Below are 20,105 nucleotides of genomic sequence, written 5' to 3' on the forward strand. Positions count from 1 at the left end.
GGCAGCAATTAGCTATATTCTAACTTAGTAGAATTGGTTTGAAAAATAGCTTTATGCACTTTAGAATCAGTATACTGTATGTAAATTTTTGAACATTCAATGTCACGATTGACCAATCAGAATTAAGTATTCCAAATATCCATGTATTAATAGGATTTCCCCATTTCCTCTACAGAAAAGTTTAAGGCCAGTGTTTTGAAACGCAGGCTCTCCATCCCCAGCTCGCACAGTGAACCGAATGTATTTATTTCTGATAAGCCTGCCGTGTTGCATTGAGCCCAATAAGACCAATGTGCAGTAACAGGATTAAAAAAGCACAGTGGGTGAAATGAAGGCCATGCACGCACATCATCACATCACGACTGCTCGGGAAAAGTTGTGTTCTTCAAACTCCCCTGTGCATCTGGCTTATTTTGGGAGCCACGAGACCACAGAACAAGTATTAGCGCTACACTTCCATCCATTCCTGTATGCATTCCTGTGCGTGTATGTGTGTGCGCTCGCCTTTTAGGTCGAGGAATATTTTGGCAGCGCAGCGGAGAGAGCGATGAATGTTGTTAACCATTGAATCATTCTGCAGTTTAGTAGCTCGCCTCCGCATGGCATGCAGAGGTATGGAGCAAAAGCCTGCTGTTTTAAAGGTTCATTTCACATCTCCTCCTGAGCGAGGCGGCTTAGTAGCCCGGCCGTTGATTGATTGTTGAGACCATTGATCTAATTTTGAAGCCTTTTGAATTTTGTCTCCCCTGTCCCTCCTCTTTGTAAGGAGTTGAATAAACCTAATTTCCCCACGCCACATGCAGAGGCAGTTCAGCCTGAGTGGGGGAAAACAGAGGGAATAAATAAATAAAGAAATCCCCAGAACCAGGCCCTTCACAGCAGAGTGGGATTTTTATAGACTGGATCAATTAAATTTGTCTTATTTGGAACGGTGGGGCTCTGTAACTCGATAAGAGGTAATGTGGTTGAAAATGCCTCTCGCTGGGCAGCCATTAGGCGGGAGAATGTTACTGTGGGAGTATTAACATGCAAGGATTACACAGAAACAAGCCTGGTCTGAAGCAATTAGAGTCAGGAATGGCCTCGGAAAGATGAGAAGAGGGCATTTGCACAGCGAGAGTCCCGGGCTGCTCCGACCTGCTGCGGGGTCACAGTGAGAAAGATGGAGATCTTGAGATGCAGGGGACGGGGGGAGCAAGGGCAAGGGCGAAGGCTCTGTGCTCCTCTTCCTCCCCCCGTCTATATACATCTCCTGCCCCCTGTGGACTGGTGAAGAGGTCTGAGGAAGAGTAGTGTATATCTCAGTATGGTGCTCACCCTACAAATCCTCCCCTCCTTCTTAAGCAGATTTTTTTATTTTTTATTTTATTTGCCTGGACATTTTGTGATCATTTACTCGCCCTCATGTTGTTCTTTTTTCTTTTTTTTTCCATGCACAAAAAAGAAACATTTGGCATTATGTTCCTGATGCTCTTTTTCATACAATGAAGGTACAAAAAAGTATACCACAATTTTTTCTGTTATCGTTATCGGCCCAAATTTGGCCAATATATTAAAGCCGATAAATAGTAGATGATTTCCTTTCAGCTGAGACACTTCAGATGCACACTGTTCGCCATGATGGTTTTGAATTGCTTGAAATTTGATTGTAATCACTTCAAAAGAGGAAAATACAGTTAAGTGCAACATGTGCAGCACAAGTCATATAGGCTACATACAATTATAATATAATTCAACATTATAATTGTGTGCTTGGGACAAGGCTTTTAATTGTAAGACAATTTGTTTTTGTAATCAGGCTCTCAAAAATTATATAAAAATTCGGATTTAGATTTATCGCCCAATATATCAGTTATTGGCTTTCAAATATAAAGAATTATCGGTTATCGGCATCGGGCAAAATGTTCAAATCGGTGCATCCCTAAATAGATACAATACACATTCATTATAATTTTTTTTTATCATAAACACCAAGCCTAAAAAAATTTATTTAGCAAATTTATTTTATTTATCTGCATGAATCCAAATGTGTGCGCTTTGCATGTTTTGCGTGCTTGCTGTGAATAGCATTAAAGAGGATAAAAAGAAAAACTTGACTTACGTGGGTTGTCAAACTTAAAAAATGACAAAAAATGCACCATTGTACCATCATAAAGCTGTCCAGTTGACTCGGGCACTATGATCCAAATCTTTTGAAGGCATACAACAGGAAAAATACTGAAATTTGAGTTATTTGTTGAAAATGTTAAATCTTATTCATATTTGTATTTATTGCTATCACAACAGGTTTGATGTCAAGAAGTTTTCTATGGAAAACAACTGAATTTTGGGTAAAGCTTCAGAAGACTCAAATGTATCACATTTTTGATTCTTTATTGTTCTTTTTGTAGCTTGATAGAGACTTTCATTGTGTGGAAAAGAGCAGCCTGAACATCTCTGCTTGCAGTCCACAGAAGAAAGTAACTTTGGTTTGGATTCGACAACATGAAGGTATGACATCATTTTCATTTTTTAGTGAACTATTCCTTTAATATCTTCATATTTTGGTTTGGTTTTTGAGAGATAATGAAGGAGAATTTCTTTGCTTTCTTTACTTTTAAAATGTAACTTTGTATGCTTTTGAATTAGGTTACTTCACACCTTTAAAAATATTGTTTTTCTGTACTTGCACTTGTTAGCTTGCTAACTTTACTTTAATAGCATTGCATCAATATAAAACCCTTTGTTATTGCTTTTAAATGAACTCCTTTTATGTTTCTGGTGTTAAAATCTTATGTGAAACAGGTGAACAACTTTTTCTACTTTAGTTGTACTGCCATCCCTCATGCCCTCAATTTCTCCACCACCCTCTTCAATCTCAATTGCCCCTATTTGATCATCCTTCTATTATGAGTGTGTGTGTTGTACTATCTGTCTGAGTACATTAGCGAGTACAGGCCCGTCATTTAATAAGTATTAAAATGGGCAGAGACGCAAGGCTGCCTGAGGACATGTAACAGGGTCCCTCATGCCACCAGCCCCTCCTCTGATGAAATTACCCACTCCTGTTTAATTGGTATTGCTAGCTTCTCTGCTTGATTGCTCATGCCCACATTGGCATGAAGTGGCAGGCCAGTGTTCCACTAAAGCTGTGACTATAGCTGGTGCCACGCTCACTTACTCAGTAACCCCCCCCCCCCCCGTCTCGCTGCTCTGCTCCGCTCTGCTTCCAGCCGATTACATAATCCACTAATACAGATTTGCCCTGACTAATTAGCATCATCAGCTCGTGGCATAATTTAATCGGACGAGCCATGTTTCTCTCTTTCTGTGCTGTGCTGTGCTTAGTGTGTGGCCTGGGCACGACTTCAGTGTTTCCTCTGCCGGGTGGCTGATTCTATTCCACGGGGTTATTAAACGCCGAACGGATGAGGTGGGGAAAAAGGAGTGTCGAGGAACAAGGAGAGGAGAAAGTATTTTCAGAAAATAAAACTGTTAGACAAATGTTACAACGACAGGATCTGGATGCTAATCTTAGTTGAAGAGGATGTTAGATGTGACCATGCTCTAGAAATCTAAAAATATTTGGCCAAAAAATTCTCATTCATGTTATGGCAGAAATTTGTCATCTTTGTTCCTTGCCACTCACCTCTATAGCCTAGTTTGCAGCCCGTTTCATATTTTTACAAGCCTTCTAAAAATGCCACTAGTAAAACATATATATTAGGGCTGTCAAATGATTAATCGTGATTAATCACATCCAAAATAAAAGTTTTTTTTTACATAATATATGTGGGTGCACTGTGTATAATTATTTTATATATATAAATACACACACATGCTTGTATATATTTAAGAAATATTTTCATGTATATACTGTATATAGATTTATATATAATTTATATTATATATAAATATAAATATTTTATATATAAATAATATTTTTTTCTGAAATATACATGCATGTGTGTGTATTTATATATATACAAAATAATTATAGACAGTGCACCCACATATATTATGTAAAAAAAACTTTTATTTTGGATGTGATTAATCACGATTAATCATTTGACAGCCCTAATATATATATATAGTAGGGAGAGCACCCTAGCAGATCTAGGCAGGTGGTGCTGGGGAAGGTGGAGGGTTAGGAAAATTCCCATGGAGCACTGCACTGCACTGCACCGGCTTTAAATGGATAGTTCACGCAAAAATGAAAATTGTTGTCATTTACTCACCCTCAAGTCGTTCCAAACCTGTATGAATTTCTTTCTTCTGCTGAACACAAAAGAAGATATTTTGAAGAATATCGGTAACCAAGCAGTAAAAACCATACAGTAAAAAGAGGAAAATTTTAAACAGACATTTTCTATTTGAATGTAAATCATTCTAATATGCAATCTACGTGCTTAAGAAACATGTCTTTATTATCAGTGTTGAAAACAGTTGTGCTGCTTAATATTGTTGTGGAAACCATGATATATTTTTTCCCCAGAATGTTTTGATCAATAGAAAAGTACATTTATTTGAGATAGACATTTTTTTCTAACAATGTAAATATCTCTACTGTCACTATTGATTCATTTAATGCATTCTTGCTAGATAAAAGTATTAATTTCTTTAAAAGAAACATAAATATATACCAGTTATATATGTGTGATTTATATCTTGCTTTCCAAAATGTTATTCCAATAGAATACATGACTACTATGAATGTCTGTCAATAAAGAAAGATGCTCTTTGCCAAAAAAAAAGCACCATAAAAGTAGTCCATATGACGCTTGCGCTATGTTCCAAGTCTCTTATAGCCATACAACTGCATTTACATGAGGAATAGGCCAAAAACGATGGGTTTGGACTGGAGCTGTGTCTTTGGGCGTACTATCCCTTTAACGAACGGCAAGCATGAGGAATATTGATTTGTTAACCTTCAGAGCGTTGTGACAGTGTGTAACAGCATGATTAGCGGTTAATGAATGTCTGGGGAATTCTGCTGAGCGGCTTGTTGGCTTTTTGAAATTTGAGATTTTGACCCTTATGTTTTTAGCATGTCAGTTTACATCTTTCTGCCTCGATTAGCCTTTCTCTTCCACCTTTGTTCTCCTCTCTTCCAGAGTCTTCAATAGTTCAGTCTGTGCGAAAAGGGCTTTAGCATCAGTAGAATTGAGGTGGCCGCCACCCCGGCTCAGATGGGCTGGAGTGTGATGAGATCAGACGAGTGTGTGTGTGTGTGTGATGGTGGCAGGTTCAGTGAGCATGGCGCTTCCCATTGTTGTCTCCGGGTCTGCAGGCTAATCAGGACAGTGACACTATATGAAATGCGGATGACAATTGGATTTACACACAAAGCACGGCATAAGAATATCTAATGCGGTCATTAGTGAGGACATGAGTTCATGGGGGAGAAAGTGAAGAAATTAAGTTTGAGTGCATCCAATTTAGCTTGATTGCACGCATTCATTTACATTCTATTATGCTGATACTGACAGGCTCCTAAATGCGAGCTGAGTGTTTTGCCTGAGCTGGGAAGTGCAATACCTTCAAATAAATGGCGTGACTTCTAATTTGACATCTTTCCAAACTTCCTTCCAAGGGCTTGCTTTATTTCTTTCATAGCTCAGGAGAATAAATCAAGTTCTTGATTTTATTTAAATTTCATTAAAACAAATTTGACTCAGGTATTTCTTTCAAAAAATGGAAATAAATGAGAAAATTGTTGACATGTTGACAATATCAGGTTAGCGGTATAAAATGAATGTGGCAACACAATAAGGTTCATTTTGTTAACATTAGTTAATGTATTAGGTTTCATGAACTAACGATAAACAGTAATGCGTTTATGTAAATATCTTTATATACAAATACATAAAAAAAATGGTTTATATTAATAAATTGACAATAGGTAATGTATTATGAACAAACATGAATCAACTATGTAAAATAGCGTATTTATAAATTAAACTCGATTAATAAATACTGTAAAAAATGTTGTTCATTAGTTCATGAAACCAATTAACTAATGTTAACAAATTTAACCATATTGTACTAGCTTAACTTGAACGTAGAAGAATTTTGATTGTATGAATCAAGTCATATTGAAATCTGTGAACAGGGAAATCTGACCACAATTCATTTAGTAATTTCTTCTGAGTCTGGAGTAGGTATATGAGTTTGGAGAAAATATGAGAAATAAGAGACTTTAAACTCGCATTTAAAAAAAAAAATAGAATAAGGGGGAAATAGTTGAGATATTAAGGACTAAAGATCTCTTTGGTTTTTATTTCCTATGATCCCTTGTGAAAAAGAGGTATACTTCTGCATACTGCAATTTAGTACATTTTAAATATATTAACTTTAAATGTACATACAAATTATTATAAATAACTTTACATGTGCTTTAGCATCTTATTCAACACATCAAAATAAGTGTACTACTTTAAAGCACGACAAACGGTTATTGAAACATAATGCTTTAAAATATACTTTCTAGTAAAACTTGGCCTAATATTAATATTTCATTAATATTATATTATCTGCAAGTACAGTTGTTTAAAAAATATACTTTTTTGTGTACATTCAATACAATTAAACACAATTTCATTCTTTCTGCAGTTTTTCTTCACTGAACCACTACTCATGCCAAATGGATAAAAAAAAAATAAAGCATGTCTGATATGTAATTTCAGCGGAAATCAGTGCTGGTATCATGGTGTGTCCCGTGCTGGTGGTTTGTGTACACATTGCGCTTATATCTCAGCAGCAGCAGTTCGGGATTTGTGTTGGGACAGCAAGCAGCAGTCAGGGAGAGAGTGAGAGTGAAATTAGAGGAGGGGAGATGTGAAATATTGATGGTCTCTCTCTGTGTCCATCGCAAGTCCATTTATTATTCATCCCACCTTGAAGGTAGAATTGCCGCCCTCTCATGCAGGGTCCTGCCCACTCATGTGTTTGCTCTTTCTGGGCTGCTGGAGACTCTGTGTAGCTCTGCTGACATTTGGCTCTGCTCTGGCTTTGGTCATTCGTCCGCTGCCGCTTTCTATTTCTGATTTATTTTTTATTTTTGAAAAAGAGTCAACAGTCGCCTGAGTGGAAAAGATGGATGCTGTCGGCATATTATGGAACCATGAAATCAGGGGTGGCTTTTGGATTCCTGACCTTAGAGAACACAAACAGCATTAATATTCTGTCTCCCTCTTCTCCATCGTTTTTAAAACTGTACACAGAAAAAAAAATCAAATAGACCTTTAGTGGGGTCTGAAAGTTTGATGGAAACTGTGCTTTTATTTATTTTTCTTCTATTTTGCCTATACACACTATATATGCTTATATACACACACCACCTGTCAAAGGTTTGGAATAATTATGATTTTTTCCCCCCATGTTTTTGAAAGAAGTCTCTTTATGCTCACCGAGGCTGTTTTTAGTTGATCAAAAACAGTGAAAACAGTAATATTGCATGTGAAATATTAAAACTTAAGACTTAAAATGTTTTCTATTTTAATATACATATTTTTTAAATGTATTGTTTTCCTGTGATGCAAATCTGAATTTTCAGCATTAGAATCTTCATTCTTCAGTGTCACGTGATCCTTCAGAAATTATTCTAATATGCTGATTTCTGTGTTGTTATCAATTATTGGTGCTCAAAGTTTAATAATGTTAATGCTTCTTATTATTATCAAAGTTGAAAACATTTTTGCTGCTTTTTGCAGAGGTTTTGAGTGATACATTCTTACCGTGGTGCACTGAAAGTTCAAAAGAACAGCATTAAGAACAACATTATAAATATCACAAATGTCATTTTTGTTTGATTTAAAGGTTCTCTAAGCGATGTCGGGTGACGTCACTTCTTGTTGACGTTTAAAGTATTGTCAAACAAAACGGAGGCTAGCTAGACCCTCCCTCCTCCTCACCCGCGCACTAACCCCCCAAACCCCGCCCCCAAGTCCTTCTTGTCGGTGATTGGCTGGAACTGTTTGTCATGTTTCGTGGAGCGGGTTAGCCCAGTTTGTTTTTGTTGCTGGCTGTTTACAGAGATCGTGTTTCTTTACTGTGTGTTCAGGGGACAGGCAGCCAGCGGATAGTGAGGAGATGTTTGCTGTATGTGACAAAAAATGTTTTGGCCTAAAAAACGCGTGACATCGCTTAGAGTACCTTTAATGTGTCCTTACTGAATAAAAGTATTAATTTCTTTGTAACTTTTCTTTTATCTTGCTAACCCCAAACGTTTGAATGGTATATCCTCTTGATGCGCACCCCCTTTTGAGCCCAAAACAGGAAAATTACATGCTTGAACTCAAATGGTTGTCTTACCTAAACCCGTTGGTGTATGCACATATTGTGGTATCATTTGAAAGACAAATTGAGCTTTATTCTCCAAGTTTCAGAATTAAAATAAGCTCAACATTTTTTTTTTAAGTTAGACAAGCTGAAGTATAATGGAATGAAAATGTTTTTTATATAACATCTTTTTTCCTTTTTATCATTAAAAAAATTAAAATAATAGTAATGAAGATGCCTGCAACAGCTAGAAATACACTGGGCGCTGAGGTGAGCACCACCGGCCTCGCGACGTTCTCTCACGTCCCTCGGCCGTCCTGCTCACCACAGGCCCAAAGCCACAAGTCTTAAGAAGTTATGTTTCAAGATTGAGGATGATATAACATAAAATGAGGTTCCTGCAAGTTTTTTTTGTTTTTTTTTAAATGGCCACTTGGAGCTCCAAAGTGCCCCTTGGTAACAAAATGGCTAGAGAAAGCTGTTACAGTTACTTTTACATGTGCCACATATACTAAACCATTCTTTAAAAAATGTTAAATAATTACACACAATTTCATGATGTTAAAAGTTGGTGTTTTTTATTTAAACATTTCAGTGCTTTCATTACCGGTACTTAATTCACACAAAACCTAGCTATCTGCAAAAAAAAAAAAAAAAAAAAATTTTTTACAGCATTTAAACAGTTTTTGTCTCCATACACGGAAAGTGTGTTGATTGCCAGTCGTTCACAGAACGATCAGTCGTGTCCATTAATAAAAACAGATGCTACATCACTAGGCTATACGTAGACAATCGTTATATTGATGGTCGATTCAGACAGCATTCGGCCTCCAAAAGCAATCGTTTGGAGGCTGTTCATAAACTATTATCGCAACGATGGCCAGTCATTCAGGCAAAATACATAATTTAATCTCCACAAAACTTTATGATTCTGCCGCTGACCTCACTCTTTGATTCATTCTCTTCCTCGCTGCTTCTCTAACACGTCCGCATGAGGGATATAAAATGTTTTTTGGTGACGAGGATTTGTTTTTCAAGTAAATAAAGGGAAAAACAGCGCGGTCTGGTATGCGGAACAAAAACAGTGACTAGTGACAGGTGCACCTGTCAGATGAGATCTGGCTTCTCAATGGTCCAGACAGCTGTAATTAATCATAAAAACGACTCAAATATGTGCACATGTGGAAGATAAACAGCACACGCATTGTTGGAATTGTCTTGGCATTGACTAAAAGTTTTGTCCATCAGGATTTATTACAAGAAGTCACAAAATCCGACGGTAGTGCTTGGATATTATAAGTAAAACTACCACCCTATTTTGAAAAATAAACTTTGGAGACGGGCTCATTTGTTTTTGAGAGTCTAATGTATCGGATACAGTTTTACTACATAAACAATGCTCAGATTGCATAATCTAACGTTAACAATGGACAATATATCAATATTTCTCAGATTTAATGCGCTTGTGGACAAAAAGTGCTGTTTTTCGAAAGATGCTCGTCATGGACATTTTACCCGAGTGTGATGGATTGGATTCATCTCGCAATTGCTATTTCATAACAAAGGTGTGAAGTCGAGTTTTGATTTTGCATTTTGTCATCTGCACTCCCAACACAAATGACAATATTACTGTTGCTGGAACATCTATATCGTAAAAAAAGACACTGTAAATTGACACTAAACCCTTAGAACGTTCAAATGATGTATTTGTTATCATTCTTAATATTTTAGACAATATTCTATATAGTAAATGTAAACAAAGTGACGTCAAGCACGAGGTCGGTTCAGTGCACGTCAAGAGGATATTCAAATAGAAATAGAAAAAGACCTTTTTAAATTATAATAATTTTTCACAGTAGTACTGTTTTTACTGTATTTTTGATCAAATAAATGCAGCTTTGGTTAGCATAAGAGACTTCTTTCAAAAATGTACCATTAGTGTATGTAAACAATTTTTGGAATTTTTTAAGAAATGACCCAAACCAGAACTTAAGTTGCCTGCTCACAAGTGCCACCATCCATAATGTCTCCACCAACTTTTTTTTTGTCTGAATGTGTCAGTGTGTCATTCGCTACATGTGATGTGGGCTATTTGAAACTCATTTTGGTGTCCCACACAAGAGACCCGTTAAAGGGAAGCTCCTCTCCTGAGCTGCTATCATCCAATGGGAAATGGACAAGCAGTGTGTGGAGATTGGACCAGGTGGGTTTTGGGGCTTCAAAGTTCTCCTTGTAATCCCGTGAAAAAGCAGAGAGGTGCATTGAGACGTGAAGAACATCTCTCAGGTACTGCACACAAAGGCATGGCTCGCGGCCAGGTCTGGCTTAACGTCAGACCCCTTTGATGCCACGCAATCCTGTAACTTTTGTTAGTTTATTTGGCTGCATTTTTATGTATAATGTGTATTTGGACTGTTAGAGTCTTTCTGAAAGGAAATCCTGCTGAAATAACCCTGGAGTCTGAGCGGTCTTGCTAAAGGCATCAGTCGACTCAAAGGGCTCAGCTGCCAGGTGTTCAATAACACAGGCTCGGAAAGCACCAGGTCAATCTCGGGATAAATCTTGAGAGGAAAGAAAGAGCCAACGTAAGCAAAGAAGATCCTATCAAATTCATATTTTCTGAGCTGAATGGTAATTTCTGATGATAGTGATCGATAGATGAACTTTCAGATAACTGGTTAGAAATGATTTAAATGCATGGAGAGCTAGAGTCGGAGATGAGAAAGCTCCTCTCAGTCCCTCTGAAGTCCTTGGGTGTGAATCCATCAAACCTGCTCTTGACTGTGTGATTTCCCATTTCTCTCTCCCAAAGAAGAAAAGAGAGAGACAAATTGGGACAAATCTATGGAATTGCATTTGTGAATGACATATCAAAAGTGTAATGCTCATTACAATAGATGTGATGCAATTGAAATAAATTAAAATATGAAATATCATGAATTATTAAATAATTATCATTACGTTTTTGGGGAGTTGCACCACATGACAATTGATCTTGCCTTGTTAATAAATTATATATTTTAAGAGATGTGTTGACCTTGACACAGTCATGAGTGTCTTCAGGGGTCCTTTTTATGATATTAGTTTTTTGTTGTTGATTAGACCACATGACTGATTTTGAGGACAAAAACTTATAATTTTAATGTGTCTATTAATACTATGTACTTACATTTAGATTTAAATAAAAGGACAATGCAAAATTGTGCTGACTGAATGATTAATTTAAAGTTTTAGTACATAGTCATAGACAGTTAATATAAAGGGGGTCTCAAAAATGTAATTTTAAAGGTGTCCTATTATGCCCTTTACAAGTCTTGATTTTGTTTTTGGGGTGTACTAGAACGTTTTTATGCTTGATTGTTAAAAAATTCATTATTTTTTACATATTTTACATTATTACAGCTTTCAGCTTATTACCTTTCTCCCCAGTATGTTTGATGACGTCGTTTTCAATGAAGCCCCTCCTTACGAAATACGACATGTGCTGTGATTGGTTAGCTGGCCCAGTGTGTTGTGATTGGCACTGCTTAGCGCGTGTTCAGGAAATGACCCGTCCCTTCATAATCGCAAGCTCTACTCAGATGTAAATATTAACGATGGCATCAATTACAAACCAATTCGAGGCTGATTCAGACCCTGACAATGTTAACGAACAAGAGGATTGTGCTGAACTGATTTCATGCACGGACTTTGCAAGCACAGATTTTACAGGACGTTTCAGAGTGATGGTTTTTTTGTTGTATTTTTCTTATAGAGATGATGTTATCCACCGTTTAATCATATTTGTTGGAAAACTATGGTAATACAAACAATAATCATCACAAAATCATGGCTAATTTTCCTAAGGGGCGGGGAACAGTCTTACAAAAGCTACAGTAAACACTACATCAATACTGTAATGTTAGTTAGCAGGCTAGCGGAGGCAAAGCTTTGCCCAACATTTACATCATAGCAACTACATAAAACTTATAATTGGGACTGTTAATCGAAAACACAACTACAAATAAGACATACTTGCAAGTTGTGATCCATAAACAACAGATTGTACCGACAAAATGGGAACTGCTACATCTTTCAGGAGAATCATTTGAGCATATAGCCTGCATTATACTCTCTTCTGTATGCTGTTCTCCATAAAATGTGCAGCGCACAGACAAACGTTGAGGTTATAATGTTCAGGAACAGTGTTAAAAATAAATTAACCACTTTAAGTTCGTCAGCCAGCCTTAGGGCAAACTTTTTTCGGGGAGGAAAAAACAGCGACAACACTCTTCATCTTCTCTAGCGCAGCTCAACCAGGCCTTGCCAATTTTTTTTGCATATTCCATTTAAATCAGGAACATTATGACTTCATAAGATCTGTAAAAAGTGTGTTGTAGTCCAAACGAGGCGTTCGTTGTAGTTCTTGAAAAGTGGATTCTGTTAAATAAAATATCTCCATTTGGAGTGGACTTTGAGCTTTGTAACCTTGCAGATCTTTTTATGCCTAAACAGCAACATTACAGACTAACTAAAGTTGAAAAAGTGAAAAAGCATGATAGGACCCCTTTAAGTCAAAGACTGTAAAAATACAATGGTAAAAACTGTTAATTAATTAACACTAAGTTCTATTACTCTATACACGCTTACTCTATAGATCTAGTGAGATCATGTAATTTTACAGTAAAATACTGTTGTACAGTTTTGGAAGTGAAAAAGAACAAGTAATTCGTAAATTGATATTTCAAGAGTCCCCATTGTGACAGTTCACATTTGATTTTTTTCTCTACAATAAGTGTTTTTTTCTTGTCCGTTATGTACATTGGGGATTTATGTCATCTGTTAGTGTCATGTGTGTCACCATGATGATGTTTTGTATTTGTGTGTATGCTTGTGATGAACTTTGATTCATTATGTGGCTTTCTCTTAAGAGAAAGATTGTGGTTGTCAATAAAGGTAAAAAACTGTTGTGAAATATAGTGGCAGAAATCATCCATTCACATGTGTACATTTTGGTTAGTCCAGTTCAGTCTATTGGGCCGTTTAAACGACACCGTTTTCAACTATAAACGAATAACTTTTACGTTTTAGCCGTTCATTTATACGACAATGACGTTTTGGGGGGCTGAAAATGCAAACTTTTGAAAACCTGATTCAAAGTGCAAGTTTTTTAAAGCTATGCTGTTATCGTCTCTGTGCAAACTACAAAAACACGAATTTGTGAAAACCGTGACGTCATTCGCATGCGTATCACGTGTTCAGTCTATTGGCGCGTAGTGTTTCTTTACAAAGTGACATCGGCAACTATCAGCCTGGGAGCCGATCTGTGTGAATGGGGATTGTTTTAACAACTTTGTTGTCTGTATGAGATAAACGTAAAGAAAAAAAGTTTCAGTTTTTACATCGTTGTCGTAAACGTACCCTCAGTCTGATGTGTGTCAGGTCAGGAGTAAACCCAGATCTGTTTACACATTAAACAAACAAAAAAAAAGTACCAGCAAACTAGTGCATGACATTCCTGTGTATCACTGTTGCATCTCGAAAACTTGCTAGGGAGGAAAATAATGTGAAAAGAAGCTTCCAATATTCCCTGTGCCTGCTCAGAAGAAAGGCAGCTTGGTTGTCAAGTTTCAAGGGTATTCTCCCCAGTGTGTAAAGTGTTGTTCTGGTAAACTAAAGTGAAGGAACCGTTCACAGACATGAAAGGACACATGGCGGTATCAAAGGGCTTGCTTCAGACCCAATCTAGTCAAGCTGATTTCTGGAATTTTCTGTAATGCGACACATGAAACAGAGGAGCAGGTGATGGAGGAGATCTTTCAAATCCAACCCCCCTGTGTCTTTGTGGGTCAGTAGGCTGCTCTACGGGGAGGAAGCCATTTTGTGCGATGGGAGATAATGGAACGGTTGCGTGGAGAGCATGAGGATGATTGTTAATGTTGAGACGTGTGGTCTGGCGTAATTCTTACAGCTGGAAGCTGTCTCATAGATGATGATGATGATGATGCTGATGATTGCGTGCTTATATTAGAATGAAATTAGTCTGAATGCGATGCCAAAAAAGAGTCCAGAGTCGCACTAACAACTATCCCGCTTTACTCTCGCTCTCTCCCTGCCCCCCCCCCCCCCCCCCTGCATTAAGATGGATGTGTGCTGTGCCTTTCCGACTTATTTGAATCTGTGCCGCAGACGTCCAATTTTTATCACCTTAGAGGTGGAGATTCACAGCAGACCTGCAAATATGAAAAGTACATTTGTGCTCCATTCCGATTTATTCCCTTCTGCCTGCAGTGCCGGCAATATTAGAAAGCACAGCAATTTTGGGCTGTATTTTCTGACCGAGCAGTTTGAATCTGGCCCATCTGCAGCCCATTAAATTATATGAAATCACTGGTATTTTTCAAATACATGCAAGGTTGAAAACTGTTAATAAATCTGCGGATGAGCAGCAGTGGTTACGTAAAAATGAGCGTCAAGGTGATTTAAGCCTGTCAGTGGAAATTGCTCTCGTCCAATAATGATGAGGTAAAGTGGGCGGAATTAGAGTTGAATTAGACTGGGGTAGAGGACTTTTTTTTTACATTTGCTTGCTTGGGGGTTTTTAGGTTTCACCAGGTCCTGTCTCAGCTTTGTTCAACTGCTGCAAGCTCAGGAAACATCTCAGTATACTTACAATTTGCATCTCAAATATTTTGAATGTCTACATCTCCTCTTGCTCTTTTACTTTCAGTTTATCTTTCTTTATAGTGAATTGTTTTATAAAAATCCATAAGAGAGGGAGATTGTGCAGATGGCTTCTTTGTGATTGTATGTCATATAGCACTGTCTGTCCAGGATTCTGTCCTCCACCTGCAGAGGGCGATGTTGTCTTTAACATAAACCTACTCATCTCTCCATTCATACACCTTGGCTATATGTTCAAACTAGTGTATGGTCATGCTATTACTATTTCTGCAGTGTATAGTAATACAGTGCACTTTATGCAAATTGTATTCATGGAATAACTGACTACATGACTAAACTTTCAGTGTACAACAGTATTGATTGCAACATTTGGCAATGTGTTTGACTAGCAGTAATATCTGCTGCTGTCTCTCTGTATTCTTTTTACTTGACCACATTGACAAATGTTGAATTACTGAATTAGAAGTAATTGGAACTGCAATCTGACAACTGATCAGCACTCACATAAAACAAGGTCATGTTGACAACGAGGCATGATTCTTTTTGAAACATTCATTGTTGCATAATGTGTTCTGTTTCACATACTGTTTTAATATACAGTCTACACTACAGCCCTCATTTAATAGTAAGATAGCATTTAATTCAAAGCCAAGTGTAGGATAATCCTGCTGATATCTCTGATTTCCGAGGTTTCATTGTCTGGTGCTTGAAAAAACACTTATAAGAAAATCAAATGCTACCATTAACAATCAGAGAAATCACAATCACAGAATCAGAGTTCTCTTTCTTCAGTAATGGTTTTCATTTTCATATACAGTATATGCATATAAAAAGTATATTTTTAGTCCTGACCATTGTAAGTAATCATGCTGTGTTCTCCAAATAAACCAGCGTTAGCATTTACAGTGGTAGTCAGGCACTATTGTGCCTCTTACTGTAGTGCTGTTCTCTGGGCTCATGTGTTAGATTGAGAGGATGTGTTGATGAGACAGCTGATGGTGGTTCTGGTGGTCTGTAGTTTGTGTGTGTGTGGAAGCGAGATGGTTAACACCCTGCCACAACACAACCTCAGGCTCTGCTCTTCTCTCTCTCTCTCTTTCTCTCTCTCTTTTGCTCGCCTGCTCAACTATGAAGACACTTTATCTTCTTTGACAGTCTGACCACTGCTGCCTGTTCTGATGCGTTCAACATGCCTTTATTGCATCATAAATAAATCAGAGAAATGCATTTTTTCTTCCTTTTTTCTTCTGTTTTTCTTTTCTCTGCTGCTTTTATCCGGGTAGAAAAAGGCAAATGGCGTACCAACAGTGTTCCTGTGTGCTCCGCCTCTTCGGCTGCTACCACTTCGGCCACATTCACCGTTTTTACTCTTTGATATTATTCAGCTTCTTATTATGACAATCTGGAGAGTTTTAAATGTAACATTATGTATGTATGTTTCAATTAATGCATGATGGGTATGCCAAAAAAGCTGTAAATTAAGGAAAGAAACAAAATTCTGCCATTTCCTTGCTCCCCCTTTCTTGCGGTGGTTGCGGTGTGACACACATCATTACTGAAGCTGAGGAGCCTCAGACGCATTCAGGGTACAGCGGGGGCTGTACATTATACGGAGAGGGACGGGTCGTCAGTGGGTGGTGGGGTGCTGGAGGGGTTGTCAAGACACCCCTTCTTTCTCCCTCCCTATCCTCTCCACTCCACTGTTGGTAGTCTCATACCTTGTCTTCGTCCACTGCCAACCAATTACCTGGCAATACTGCCCTTCTCTCCGGTGCAAGCTGGCTGCAGTTGCATGATGGGATTTTTGTAAATTGAAGCCCATCTGCCGAAGAGATAAAGGTGTAGGAACAGGGCTCTGCCACTACGTTAGATTAGTGTTTCTTGCAAACCGCTTTTCGCTGACACTGATTGTGGGGAAAATAGACATTGGGGTTGGCAGCAAAAGAACAGGAAACGAAGGCATGCACGGCACTGGCAAATTTAATTTACCATTTTTTTTCTTTAACCTTACTCTCAGCCAAACTCCCTTTTGCCTCAGATCCGCCAGTTGCTAATAGATTAACCTGTGCTACATCAACGAGGGCTGGAGTGATTGCAGTTTGTGTTATTTGTGTGGCATTCCCCAAGTCTTTGTCTGAGGCCCGCTCGAGTTCTCCACTCTCTCCAGTGCTTATTGAGTCCCTTTAATGCTACCACAGCTGGGCTGCAATGACAGTTAGTGGATGAGAGAGGCTCAATAGAAGATCAGCATTTATTCAGGTTGAGCTCCTCACTCTCAGCCCTATTTGTAACCTGTCCAGAGCAGAGTCCTCTGCTCCCCCTCACCACATCCAGCTCGAACTATCAGTCTCTGTCTGCTCGTGGCGGGGAGGCTGCATACCCACACAACTCATTGGCTCTGGCAGGAGGGGATCTTAGTGATGGACCGATGTTCATATATCAAACGTGGGTTGTGTGTGACAGTCCGGTCCCCGAACGGGTGAAATAATGAGTCTAGCAAAAAAGTAACAAAGCTGAAAAATGGGATGGGTTGCTTCGACCTGCCATCACTTATCTGGAATTTTATCAGCCCTTGTAAGGAGCCGTGGAGCTTGATTGTAGGTTTGCGTGTGGCCTGATTGGTTCAGGATTGAGATTCCATGAAAAATGTTCTTCTAAAAGATGATTTGATTTCTATCTGTTTCGCTGCCAGTCTTCATGCCACTGCTGTCTCCACCCTTACAATGATTTGTGAGGGTCCAAAAATGGACTTTTCACCACCATTCGAAACTATAAGCCAGTAGAAGTTAATTAATGGCACACACACATATGTGTTTATTACCATAAAATTATTTTTTACAAATATATAAGAAACAGGCCCCTGTGAAATAAACCACACTTTGACACACACACACACACACACACACACACACACACACACACACACACACACACACACACACACACACACACACCCTAACGAGATGTGATTGCTCACACACCTGGAACAGATAAAGGCCCTTTCATGTTTGTGGGTCTCCACTGAGGTCAATGTGAGTTGGTGCACAGAGAGAGTTTTACAATGCAAAGCTAGAGAAAAAATGAAATGCAACCGTACACTGCCAGAGATTGCCAGGTGCCACAGAGAGAGACGAGAAATAGACAAAGACAGAGAGAGAAAAATATTTTTATTAGTCAGCCAACTCTGAGCTGTCCCTCTGGCTCTCTCAGCATGTCTTACGGGCCTTTGCTTCCTTCTGCATTCGCTCAAAAGGAACAAAAATAAGACTTGTCAATGTTTTATGTCATTCTACTTATCAACTGAATATATGTAAAATCTACACATGTCAAGTTCTCTCCAGCTTCATCTTGTTTATCACATTAAAGAGACACAGCAGCCGCTTTTCCCCCTACCTGAATTAACCTCTATCCTCAGGGCTTTTGCCTCGCACATTTTTTGACGTGACACACGCCGTTGTAAACGGCGCTTCAGAGCTCGGATCAAACGCCCTCCCCAGACGTAAATAAAATCAGAAAATCAGACATTAGCGGCCCTACAATACAATGCTGCACGTCACCACGTGTCAACAGATCTAACGCCAACCTGTACTACATGCGTATTAGGATTGCAGAATGTTTGTTTCTTGTGTTCTTGGGAGGTGTGGTTAGGAGAAGCTCAGCGATCAATGGGAGGGTGACCTGATTACTGTACTATTTAATCTACACCTTATGATGCAGATAAAGCTTTTACCAGGCTAATGGGAAACATATTTGGGTTTTTTTGTGCCCATATTTCTCATATGGCCACCATTATGTGCGCATCTGTTGCTTAACTGCTGTTGAAACCTTCCAAAACAGTGTTGAAGATAGTGCCAGTGGACTCCTGCCTTCTTTAACCTGCTTTAAGGTGAAGCTTGCATATTTTTTTTTAAAAATGTTAAAATACTTTGTTCTATCTCCCATAGATGGTTAATTAATCCAAAAATTAGAATTCTGCTATTATTTGCTCTTCATTTACCCTCATGTTATTCCAAAACCTTTCTTCCGTGGAACACAAAAATAGATATTTTAAAGAATGCAGTCTTTCATTGAAAACAGATAGATAGATAGATAGATAGATAGATAGATAGATAGATAGATAGATTCAATGTATTTCAAATATTAATACATGTTAGAAATTTGAATAGTTTGCGCTCTAATCAGAGAATAATAAAGTGCTAATCTTCAGCATAGTTGGAGTATAAACATGCTTTTCACATTACTCTTATTGTTAATTAATTCTTATTTATATATATATAATAATATATTTGTAATAATGAAGTTGCAATTTAAAATATATTAACTTTAAATTTAATGATAAATAACACTATAATTAAAATTACTATCAAGTACTTTACATGTACTTTATTACGTTAGTCAACACATAAAAATAAGTGTACTTATTTAAAGCACAACAAATGATTATTAACAATCATTAATATAAAATGGTTTTATTTTTGTATTTATAAAAAAAATAAAAATTTATTTGACTATTGCAAACTGCACTTTTTTAAAAACATAATCATGAAGGGCTGTCTCTTTAAGTACACTAAATTGACCTTTTATTTCATTAATATTATAATATCTGAAAATGCACTTTAAAAGTAACGATACTTTTAAGATTTGAAGTACAATACAAGTGCACATACAACTTTTTTCCAGCAATAATCGGCCCAGTCTTCTTTAAAAAGAACCAAACTTAAGTCTGTGCTCCAAAGCATTCAACATTTATTACAGTTTAAATTGGAAATCTCATTTTCAGGTCTATGCTCAAAAAGTGAATAAATGGATTATAACTACTGCATAAAAATAATTTAGTACCATAAATCCTCTAAAAATATTGAACTGAAATATAGCACATTATTTGATAAAAAAAGAAGAAAGAAAGAATAAAAAAGTCATTTTTGACCACCACGCGAGGAGCATCAGAGAGTTAAGTGCTTTTCTTTTTCACAATTGATTGCTGCTAATGGCACACATGTGAAATGATACACTAACTTTATTATGTGTAATGTGTTATGCTGCTGGACTGAGGCCTGGAAGATCTAGTTGGATAGAGTTGCTGTTTTCAGGGCCTGTGCTGTGACTGATCCCTGACACCCATATCTCTGTAAAGTTTCCAGCACTGGTGTAATTCCCTGTAAAATGGCCTGTAATTCAGTGGC

The sequence above is a fragment of the Rhinichthys klamathensis genome, unplaced genomic scaffold (genome assembly GCF_029890125.1).
Source record: "Rhinichthys klamathensis goyatoka isolate OS25496 unplaced genomic scaffold, OSU_Roscu_1.1 h1tg000593l_1, whole genome shotgun sequence".
Taxonomy (NCBI): Eukaryota; Metazoa; Chordata; class Actinopteri; order Cypriniformes; family Leuciscidae; genus Rhinichthys; species Rhinichthys klamathensis.